The 11,551-nt window shown below is 43.5% G+C and overlaps 1 protein-coding gene across 1 annotated transcript in view; it reads left to right on the forward strand.

Moving 5' to 3' along the window:
• The window catches only part of Garem1 (GRB2 associated regulator of MAPK1 subtype 1), a 171,281-nt gene that overhangs the window by 152,796 nt on the left and 6,934 nt on the right, over positions 1 to 11,551 (forward strand). The window lies entirely within an intron of this gene.

Consider the following 11,551-nt stretch of genomic DNA (forward strand, 5'->3'; position numbering starts at 1 on the left):
GGGCAGCAGGGAGAGATGAGTTGCTCTGGGCTCTGGTTCGGAGGTGGTGTTCACTGATGCGTTGGACGTGAGAAGGGAAGGAAGAGTGCAACCAAGGAAAACTAGAGTCTTAGCTGAGCACGAGTGGGTGTTCACACCGTTTACAGAGGAGCCTAACAGGTGCATCTGTAGTACAAATACTGAGTGTGGGAGGGGAGCAGAGGGGTTCAGGAGGCATCACTTGTATCTCTGTCCGGTACCCCTGAAGAAGCATGCCATGCACTTAGGTACATATGCACCCCAGAACTCGGTACCAGGGCTTCTAAACACCTTAAACATAATGCAGTCAGAGCTTGATGGGGCTTTGGTCAAAGTTCAGTGTGAAAAGATCAGTACAGTGACAGGAGAACTAGGTCAGTGGTATAGCAAGTGCTAGTCTTTCAGTTCCATCCCCAGTACCCAGAAAAGGTCAGTACAAACCTCTGTCTTTTCATGTACAGCAAGCTAGTCTTTCAGTTCCATCCCCAGTACCCAGAAAAGGTCAGTACAAACCTCTGTCTTTTCTGTGTTCTTTGATTGGTGTCCACTCTGAACCTTTGCTGCTCATTTTTGATCATTAAATTTCATTATATCTGAAGGCAGATAGATGTAATTCTGTTCATATATTTGACAATCTCTATTATAGCAGTTCCCTTTTTCTATCTCTAACAGAATCCTTTTTTAAAAAAATCTTACGTGAGTCACAATATATGAGAACAATTAGAATCAAAACCCACCTGCCTGGCTGGGCATGGTGGCACACACCTGTAATCCCAGCATGCAGGAAGCTGAGGCAGGAGGATCACTGTGATTTCGAGACCAGCCTGGGCTACATAGTGAGTTCTAGGTCATGCTCAACTACATAGTGAGACCCTGTCTCAAAAAAACAAATAAAACAACTACCTGCCCAGAGCACAGGTTGCAGCAGGGTAGTCTCTGGGTGCCCCCTGCCCACTGTCTTCTCCCAACCAGTGGTCTCAGGATGTGCAGAACACAGTTTCAAAACCAGGGGATTACTGGACTAGATGCTAGAAAGACAATCATCAGTAAGATGGGGCTTCTGGGCCCTAGTACCTTCCATAGGAAAGGTTACAGATGAAAAGACTGCTATAAAGCTCAAAATGAGAAAAGCAGCCAGGAACAATGGCACATACCTGGAATCCCAGCTACATAGATGCCTAAAGCAGAAAGATTGCAAGTTTGAGGCATCCTGGGCAACTGAGCAAGACCTTGTCTCAAAAAGTAAAGGCTAAGGATGTACCTTAGCAGTTGGGCTCCTAACCTAGCAAGCTTCATGTACAAAAAGTAATAAAAAGTAATGCTGATACAATGTGTGCTGGAATTATGAGGGCAAAGAAACTTCTAGTTAAGAATGAATACAGAAGCCTTCCTAGGGATTAGCACGTTTTAAAGAGTTTAGAGAATATAGGTGAGTTGGAAGAGCAGAGAGATGAGAGCAAAGACCATTCCAGGTGAGGCATGAGAAAAAGCGCAGGGGCTGGAGTTACATAAGCACCATGGGGAAAAACAAATTCTGTTGGGTCAGGGTGGTTAGGGCTGGATAGGGTGCATACAAGACAGCAGTGACTGAAAGGCCAGCCCGTGGACAGCTCAGAGTGTCAGGCCCTGCTCCGCTGCCATTGAAGAGCCCTCATTGCCACAAAGCTTTCCCGACAGAGGATCCACCTCTGGCTGCCCTTCAACCACACTTCTGGACTCTCCCAAGCTCCTTACATGATTTTCTCTGGCACAAGAGCAGAGAGCCCTGTATTCCATAAGGTCGTGGACTATTTGGGGAGTTCATGGTGAAATCAAGGTCTATGGTCTTTATGTTCATGTCAGCGGCTCCCAGGCTACAAGTAAAAAGTGAGTGTACAGCCTTCCCAGCAAGCACTGTAGGCCCCTTTAATGGCGTCAGGACTCATCTGTCTGATTTTGCTTGAAGTTGGGGCCTTGATGTGTTTTGGAAACATGACTCCACGAGCTTTTCCTATTGTATTTTGTTCCTGCCTGGCACATTGTGGATCGCGTGTTTGTTGACTGACTGATGTATTTATCCACGGTGGTCACACCAGGGTAATGTAGCCGAGTCTAGAGGTAGGGAACCAGCATCACTTATTTTCTCTGTGGCTGATGAAAGATGAGTAAGACATAAATATTAAGAAGTCTGATCTTAACCTTGGTACTCAAAGAAAAACACTAGAGTTCAATTGGAAACTAAAAGCAAATTTCATAGGGAAAAAAAGGAAAAAAAGCTGTAATTTCTTATGATGTGAGAGAATCTTTTCAGAGCCTGCCCAGTGTTTATAAAATACTATAAACGCAAAGATTTTTTATAAACACCTGAAATCATTTAATTTACTTTTAAAGAAAAATTTAGGCATTTTAAATGAAGCCATTTCTCGTTTCTATGGCCATGAAATGAATTTTCCATTTTTAGGATGTGTGTGGGAACCAGAGAATGTCCTAATTGTTAGATGTGGCTTTGGCTTATAATTTTCAAAAGGGTACTTAAATGGGGCATAAATTAAAGCACTTCCACAGAATTAAATAAAAGTCCTGCCTCGATAGAGTGGAGGGAGTTCAGGGAGAGAGATGGGCCGTATGTCCAACAGCCAATTCACTGGACAATAAAAGGTGTCGCTGAGCTGTCCAGTGAGGCCAGCAGGGCACCATATGGGAAGATGACAACTCTCACTACAACCTGTGAAATGAAGGTGCTGGTGCGATGGAGGTATCACAGAGCAGGTGTCTTTCACAGTCAGGAACCTAAAGCTGGCACTGGGCGAAGGGACAGTTCCCTTACCCAGACATGTGAAGGCCTGGAGGTGCAGCAGCTGCATTGCCATGCATAGTGCCTCTTCCTTTTCTTCTGATTCTTTCATGCTTTGCCTTCAGCTCCTTTGTCCTAAGCTGTGACGTGTTTATGCCCTCTCTCCAGCAGATTTTGAGGGTCTTTGCTTCCTTCCATGAAAGTGAGAATAAATCTTCCCCTCCCCTTGAATGATCTACATGCTGCTTCTTGCATTATGCTTTGTCCCTGGCAGCATCATGTTGACAGTTGAGAGCACTCACCTGCCCACGTCCTACCTGACAAGCCTGGGCTAGGGAACCAACAAAGCCCTCAGCGGCGGAGGGATGGAGTTACCACTGGTGATTGACTTTGTTCATGTACCTTGCATTTAATACACTTATTTAAGTAAAGCATTGTCACTCACGTCTCTAGGGTATGAGAAGCTGTTATTTTCAAAATGAGAATATCCCAAGAAAAAGCAAGCAGTTGCTGATTCCAGAGGTAGAAAGGACGCAGCTGCTGTTGGCAGTGGGGCCCAAACTGAGGAACATGCCCACGGAGTGTGGCATTGTCACTTTAAGATTTTGCAAGGGGCCCCCAGACTAGGGCGACTTGACAGTCCCTCTGAAGTGGGTTATCTTTGTTGATCTAGGCACTTATTCTAAACTCATCCTCCATTTTATAGCATTGTAGGCCTCTGTTCACCATCTCAGTATCTGAGAACTGGCTGATATGTCTAAAATATTTACTCAGATACACCCTGCAACTGACAGTCTTCAAGACTAGGGTAATGTGATTTTGGAGAACAATGATGGAAACAGTTTATATTGCATAACATTCTATCAATGAAACTACTCCCAGACTGCTCTGGTTTATACAGTGAATTATAAATGGTTATTGAAACTATAGGTCACAACTCTTCTAAAGGTATTTGGACAGTGGGTACCCTACCTGGGGACCCCCACACCCCAGGGATCAATGCCTTCTATCTGTCCTTGGTAGTAGGAAAAAATGCATCCAGTCTTGGTTGATTGTTGGTGTGGCAGTAATCTCTGAGGTTGGTGCAAAAAAAACCATAAAAGGAGCTCTCAGTTGTGAACCACTGTACTGCAGAGTTGATGAATTTGTGTTAGACAAGGAGGCCCCGAGGCTTATGGGAAACAGTGTAGGAACTAAGATGTAGATGATTCAGTAGCATGGATTCATCGCGATGAGGCTGAAAGTTCATCCTAAATGAAGTCCCTTTAATGAGCCACAGTGTTTTTTGGTGTTTGAGAAAAATAAGACTTAATGAATTTGATGCCGGATTGCCTGGGCCTAGTCCAGTGGGTGGGTGAAAACACTGATTCAGCTCTAAGTTGAAGTGTCTGAATCTGCCTCTGACAGGCTGAAGAGAGGGAAATGGGAGAAAATGAAGCATCCTGGAGACTTCATCCCCCACCCAGTGGAATTGCGCTGAGAGAGAAGGTACCCGCTACACTACCGGATGATCTTTAGAGGCCCATAGTGGCTTCATACCTTGAGCAGTCTTTAGCTTCCCTGAGTCAGTTCCTGTGGGGATAATAATTCTTCATTGCATTATTGTATTATACAAAGTACTTGGCGCTTTTCCCTGCCACTTGGTAAGCATTCAGAATAGAGAGTAGCAGTAATTTAATACAGGATGGGTTCCTATATTAAAGCCAGAGTAATTTTTAGAGGGGTTTTCCCCCTCTGCTTCCTTGACTAAGGGATGGAGAGAGGAAGTGATGTAGCCCCTCAGTGTCAGTCAGGAAGCAGTCAGAGATGGACGTGACCTCCATGGCAGATCCCAGAGGCAGCGCTGACACTGGACAGCCCACTTGTCCTCACATCCCCATCTGTGTCACAATATGAGTGAGACTTTCATATTTGCTAGATTTCACAAAAACATAACTGATTTTTTATACGGAACGTTGTTGGAATTGAACTTCCAAAATATTGCATTGATAGGGTAGGTGTCATATAGTTACCTCACTGTGGAGTCGCCATAAACGTTGGAATCATCATAAGTCAGAAGGAATGACAGGGTTTGAAGAACCTTAGGGTGTCTGTGAACACTGCACATGCCTCACAGGCTTCATCAAGAAACTAACTTTCCTGGGAAAACCTGTGAGCAATATCAAAGCTGAGAGTTGCTTTCATAGGGATAAATGTCTCCTTCCTTCAGATGTCAGGAGGCCAGGCCATGGTACCGTAGGTCTTGTAACCCTGGACGTGTCCACCCAAGAGTTAGGGCTTCACATGACTGTCTAAATTAAGAAAGTTCTGTGAAAGTGTTTGTTGATAAACTGAGGGAAGTGGCTATGAAAATTGATTCTGTTCTGAATTTTTATTTCATATTGGCTTTGGGTGTTTCTCCCTCTATCAAATATTAATATTTAAAAATGCATTATGAGGCAGACTTTCTTAAATGAATCTGATGTATTAATTTCAAGTTGAAGAACTGAAAGTATTAATAGGGAAGCAGAAACTGGGGTGTAGCTCGGTGGTAGAGCGTTTGCCTAGTGTCAGAGACTCTGGGTACTGTCCTTAGCATCACATACAATTAAAAAGTATAGAAACAGTCATTCACTGCTCCACAAAAGCATTCACTCAGGAGTCTACTAATTAATGAGGTCTCTTAGGGCATTTGACATTTAATTAATTTTAATTGCAACTATGGAGAAGTACTCTGTAAACAAGCCATACCTACATTCCCATTTGTTCATTGAAGTAAGGACTAAATTATTATTGTGTTTTGGTAACTTCAAAACTTATTTGCCTTCTGTATCCAGAAGGCTGTTTTTATAAATGAAGCTTTCTTAGCCAAGACTGTTTTTTTCTATGTCCACTGGAAATTTCATTGACTAGAATATTAAGAAAGATAACTATAATACTGTGTTGGCTACATCTTGTTTCAGATCTGCACTGTGAGGTATCATTTATATAAAATCTTATTTTCTACTGGGAAGGTTCTGTACTGTCAGGCATTATATTCTTTGCTAGAGAAGGTCTTTATTCTGGGCCCCAGGGCATATCCTTCCTCCTGAGCCTGTGGTAGAACCCAGGATTTAAACAAGTCACTCTTTTCAGAGCCATTTGCCCTTCTTGCCACCAATGAGTAAGTGCCCGCCTCCTCCCGCCCTGTCTCCCTCGCCTGAGGCTTGAGCATTGGAAGCCTTTTCAGAGAAAGGTCTATCTGAGGTCCTTAATATCAGTGTTTCAAACTGGAAGGAAAAAAAAAAGAAAGAAACCCATTTAACAGTCAGGATTTTGACTATAAATTACACTTGGTCTTATGAAGTAATTTTCAAATAGTTTCATTTATTGACACTTTTTTATTGTGGACTTTAATTTCTGTTTGGCTGAAAATATCCACTGATGGCTATGTGACAGGGTTATGAACTCTTTGTATAAAAGCCTCTTTATAAATAAGATTTCTTAAGGCTGTAATGATTTTGTTATCTGGGAGTGGGAGTGTGGGAAGAAATGTAAAACACAGGGCAGAGAGCATGCTGAAAAGACAAAGTTACGAAGTCCAAGGAAGAGTGGTTGCAAAACTACTTTCTTTGCGTTGCCAACATAATCATGATTTTGGCTTTTTTAGGGAAGAAAACTCAAAATAAAGGTGAGTCCAATTTTAATTCAAGCTCACATGTAGCATACAAATTTTCTGAATCATTGTCAATAAAGAAACAAAATGATCCTCACCCCAACTAAATATTCCAAAATCTTTTTAGTGCTTGCTCGTAGTCCCAAGCAGTATGATCTTTGATGAAAGAGGTACCGCACTCCCAGGTGTGTGCAGCACATTTAACTTAGACTAAACTGTTAGGTAGTGTATGGCCTCCACCAGTGGGTGTCTCCAGATTCACTGTCTTCTGTGTAAGACTTGAACACGGACTGCTACAAAAATGATTTCTTTTCCCAAAAGTATATCTGAAGTCTGCGGGACAGCACAGGGTTCTGTTTACTCTTCTCACACTGTCTCATTGCTCAGTTGCCAAAGGGTGTGAATTGTTGTCTCTTCTCTATAAGAGAAGGAAGGAGTTACAAAATGCCAGGAAATACGGGCTTTCCAAGATATCCTGTCATGCCCCCCAAAAAACCCATACTATACTATTTCACAAACACTTGCTGTGGGTTTGAAATAAATCAGAAATGTCAGAAATATGTAACAGAAATCAGTTCGTAGGTAAAATATATAAATAGTCCAATTGCAAGTGTTTGAATTTTGTTCCACAAACATCTCTATTTCCTAACCTGTTTTCTAGTCACATAGTACTGCAGTTAGTGCCGTTAACAAATTTTTGCTGGGTATGGTGGCACACACCTGTAATTTCAGCTACTTGGGAGGCTGAGGAAGAAAGATCCAAAGTCCAAGGCCAACTCCTGTAACTTAGTAAGACAGTCAAATGAATGAATGAATGAATGGGCTGAAAGTGTAGCTCCCTAGAATGTTTGTTTAGCATGCATGAGACTTGGGTTCAATCCCCATTACTGCAAAAAGGAAAAAGTTTCATGCTTTTTTTTTTTGGAAACAAGGTCTCACTGAGTAGTTCAGGCTGGCTTTGAACTTGCAGAGATCATCATGCCTCAGCCTCCTGAGTGCTGAGATTATAGGCGTGCACCACCACACCCAGCTCATGCATTATTTTCCACATGTGGCTATGTAAGGAAAAGACCTTTTCTATTTTTCACAGATTATTGGTCCTTTACCCTTTGCCGAAGCCCCTCCCAACTAAACAGACTTGATGGAGAAGAAAGGGGAAGGGGAAAGTAGATGCCCATTCCTGGAGGCAGGAAACCCAGTGAAACTTTCCACACCATCTTCTGAATGTCAAGAAAGTAGTCCCATTCCAAGACATGTTTGATTTTAACCAAGGATTGGAGTCAGTTTTGACTTCTTGTTGACCGTCCTCGCTCAGAGACCTGAAGCTCTCTGCAATTGTAGGTTCTCTTGGGTGCACTGCATCTTTTCATCCAATAATGAAAAGCTACCACTAATTACTTTTCTAGCCTTTTGTCACCAGTGATGGCATTCACAGAGGCAGAGCACAGTGGGAACCGGGTGTTCTCTCGTCCATCCGCTTGAAGTTGAGCACAGGGTCCCAGGAATGTGTGTGACTTCACCCCCAAGCTATGCACATGCATGTACACACCCAGGCACACTTTTCAAGTGTATTCCAAATTAAACAATGCTTTTTCTTTAGTAAGCAGGCTTCTTCCAATCCAGTATCCTTTCTAACCACTGCTTCCACCCTTTCCTTTCTAGCCAATTCCAGAAAAGTGATCGGCTTACTGAGTGGTCTCACCTCCCACTGTAGCTTTTGCTCTCTGGAATCTACTGTCCATTCCCCACCTGTGCCTCAAGCCTCATTCGCTAAGCTGACCAGTGACCTGCTGTCTGTCAGCTACTGTGACCCTCTTGCAGCCCTTTTTGAGGCTGACCAACCTCCATCTTTCTGCAGTCCACCCTCCTTTGGCTCCCGTGACTCCATCTGGTCATGGCCCTGCTCCGTTGAGCAGTAAGATGGGGTCACTTGTTTTTCTCCTCCTCTGCCCTCCCTTGGAGGTTCAACCTTCTTTACTTCTCATCTGGGATCTCAATACCACCATAACTTCAAAATCTACCCACTGGCACAAAAATCAAGCTCAAACAGTATTTGCTAAACTGAACTCTTTCATTTCTCCCAGTCCCTGTTCTGAGTTTCTGTTTGCTAAACACTGTCAGCATTTGTCTCATTATCTAAGCTTCCAGACCCAAGTGTCATTCTCTTTGTTCATGTCCTTGGTGCCTTTTACATAACCCTTCTTTGTCAAGATCCTCAGTAAAATTTCCTATGAATTTATTCGTTCATGGGGCTCCCGCAGACTCTTGCACACTCTTCTATAATTGCACTTAACAGTTTTATCTTAATTACATTTGTCTCCCTCATAATAACTCCATGAGTACTCATTTTGGCATATTAAACACATCTCAATGAACGTACAATAGGCATTCAACATACAGTTGGACAAGTAAGTTAACATAGTGTGTAGGAAGAGAGAAAGTGGGGGTTGGGTCTTCAGACTGTCAGGGACAGTGAAAGTAGATGGTGGCTCTGATCCAAACTCTTTGTACCCAGCTCAGCCGCCCTCTGCAGTTTACTTGAACCTCCACTCTGTGTTAAAAGGCACGTGCTTGAGTATGCCCCCTACAAATACACCTCCCGGAGTCAAGGGAACAGAACTCGGTAATTCTACATTTGGATAAATTAACTTTATATTTAGCTCTAGGTTAGCAATATCAAGGACAGTGTTAACAACACCAGGGTAGTGGTGCCATATATTTGTAAGAATTAAGTCATTGACATTTGAGAAAAGGGAAAGACTTCTGTGAATGAGCAAGAGTAAAAGTGTGCTGGACGTGTAACAGCTGCAGAGAAAAGCTTTAGACCAGGGAACAGCTCATGAAGCAAGGCTCTGGGTACAACTGCGAGTCAGCCTCCCGAGCTGCCATCTCTATCCTGGATGTGCTCCTGGACCCTGTCTTGGATAGGACTTTGGTGCCAAGAGCTTCAGTAACACCCAGCCTACCTATAGCCAGATGGTGCCTACAGACGGGCAAAGGTCACCCACAATTTCACCCACCTCAACACAGAATGCCAGCGCCGAGCTTAGCACTGGCGTGCAAGGGATATTCCTGAGAATGCAGGCACTTCTCCCTGCAGCTGTTGCCGGTTGAAGTTCTGGTCCACCAGGCACAAAACAGTCCATTAAATCCTCATCTTGGAAGAGTAATTACTCTAGGAGTTGCTGACATTCAGAGCCACATCTCCAAGTTTAAGAATACAGTCATTGTCATTGTCACTCTAATACTATACCGAATTATGGTGGTGGAGACAGGATCGGCAGTGGCCTGTGGGCTAAGTCAACTAGCTCCTTTTTGTTCCCAGGGTTGTCAGTGAAAATGGGTGTCACAGAAACCTACACCCAGTCCAGGCCATTTGGCGGTATCAATTTCCACAGAATAATATAAGAGGCCTTATATGGTATATGTTCAAAAGTTAAAATGTCTTTATGTTTTATTTTTTTGGAGAAAAAAATTAACGTGTTAACCTCTATCTAACATTCTATACGACTGACTCATGCTGGAGGCCAAGATCCCCGAGCTCTGGCATTCTCAGAACAGCAATAGCAGTCCCTGCCATTTTCAGTCTTAGGCTGATTAGCTGTACATGGGGAGTGAGTAAATGTAGCAGCTTTCAGCCAAGCTGGCGCAGGCATCAGTCCTGGGAACAGCAGTGACGTCCCGGTGGTACGCCACACTGAGGCTGGACAGTAGGCATGGGCGTTTAGGTGGGGCGAGCATAGAAGCTTAGCGGAGAAAGAGACCGGAAAGCACAAGGTGTGTTGAGGTGAGCCTGAGCACACCACTGAGGTCTCATGTTCTCTTGGAGAAATAGGGGACGAAACAGCTAGAAGATGGGGCAGAGCCAGACTGCGGAGGGCCTTGGGTAGACAGCAGGTGAGGCTGGCCCTGGTCCAGTAGTCGCAGGGGCTGCTGGAGATGGAAAGTAACATGATGAAAGCCACATGCTGAGGCTTTTAGAAGGAATGTGCTGAAAATGTAGCACTTAAAAGTGAAATTGAATATGAGAGAAAACTGGAAGTAGAGTGATTGGCCATTCAGTCTTGTAAACTGCCTTTTATTATCAGATAAAATTCATTTACAGAATAGCTGCTTTCCTCTTGGATATAAATGTCCCATGTGGAATCAAATCAAGAAGCAAAGAAAAATAGAATTGTTATTGTTCTAAGGGCTTAAGAGACAGGAAGTAAGATGGTACAATAAACCCTCACTGTTTATAACTTCTGAATCCCAAAATGTGTACGTCCCACCAAAGCATATAATTCTTCCCATAAAACGGTGTGAGATATGACTTCACTGGAACAACCACATCTGCCACACCTAGTTCAAAGTACCAAAGCCATGTGGAGGTGTGTTTGTGGGTTGTGTGCCACACTCACCCCAAGCGCCCTTCTTCCCGCCTCTTGAGAAAACACAAGCCACTTACTTTGTGCCTCCACCAGAATGGCCCCGAAATTCTTGTCATAGACAAGGTCCCCTTAAAGTTGTCTCTTTTTAAAGTACTGTTTTTCCAAGGTGAGTTTCAAGTAAGCCTACTTTTTTCACTTTGAACTCATACCCGAACTCCTTTGAGGAACCATGTGGCCACCCCCAAACTGCCTGTGTCTCAAGTTCTGTTTGGAAGTTTAATCATAAACACCCCCATGCATAGCTGTCTCCTCACCGTAGATGCTTCTGTTCATTGCCTGCTTCAGCTGCGCACAATGGGAGACCAGTAGGGAGCCCTTGGAGACCACCTGGTCATGAAGGAGGTGGCAGAGAGCTCTGAGTGACATTGGATGCCTGGGGTTGGTTGTGAGAAGAGGAAGAGAGGACCTCCTTATTCCCTTAGGTCACACTCAACTGCAAGTGGCTTCTTTCCTGAGTTACAAGATTAAGGTCAGCCAGTTATCACAAACTGAGTGCATGTTGTAGCCGATACCACAGTGTTTTACATTTGACATCTCAGGTAAGCAGTCCCTAATGAGTGTCATATTAATGGCTAATTCCAAACCTTAGACAATTCTAAGTTGAATTCAGCATTAACCGTGTTTTCCTCATGCTCCACTCTTGCCCAACACTAAGAAGCAATTGTTCTTTTTTTTTTTTTTTTTTTTTTTTTTTTT

The sequence above is a fragment of the Fukomys damarensis genome, unplaced genomic scaffold, assembly GCF_012274545.1.
Source record: "Fukomys damarensis isolate Sample0158 unplaced genomic scaffold, DMR_v1.0_HiC HiC_scaffold_30, whole genome shotgun sequence".
Classification (NCBI taxonomy): Eukaryota; Metazoa; Chordata; class Mammalia; order Rodentia; family Bathyergidae; genus Fukomys; species Fukomys damarensis.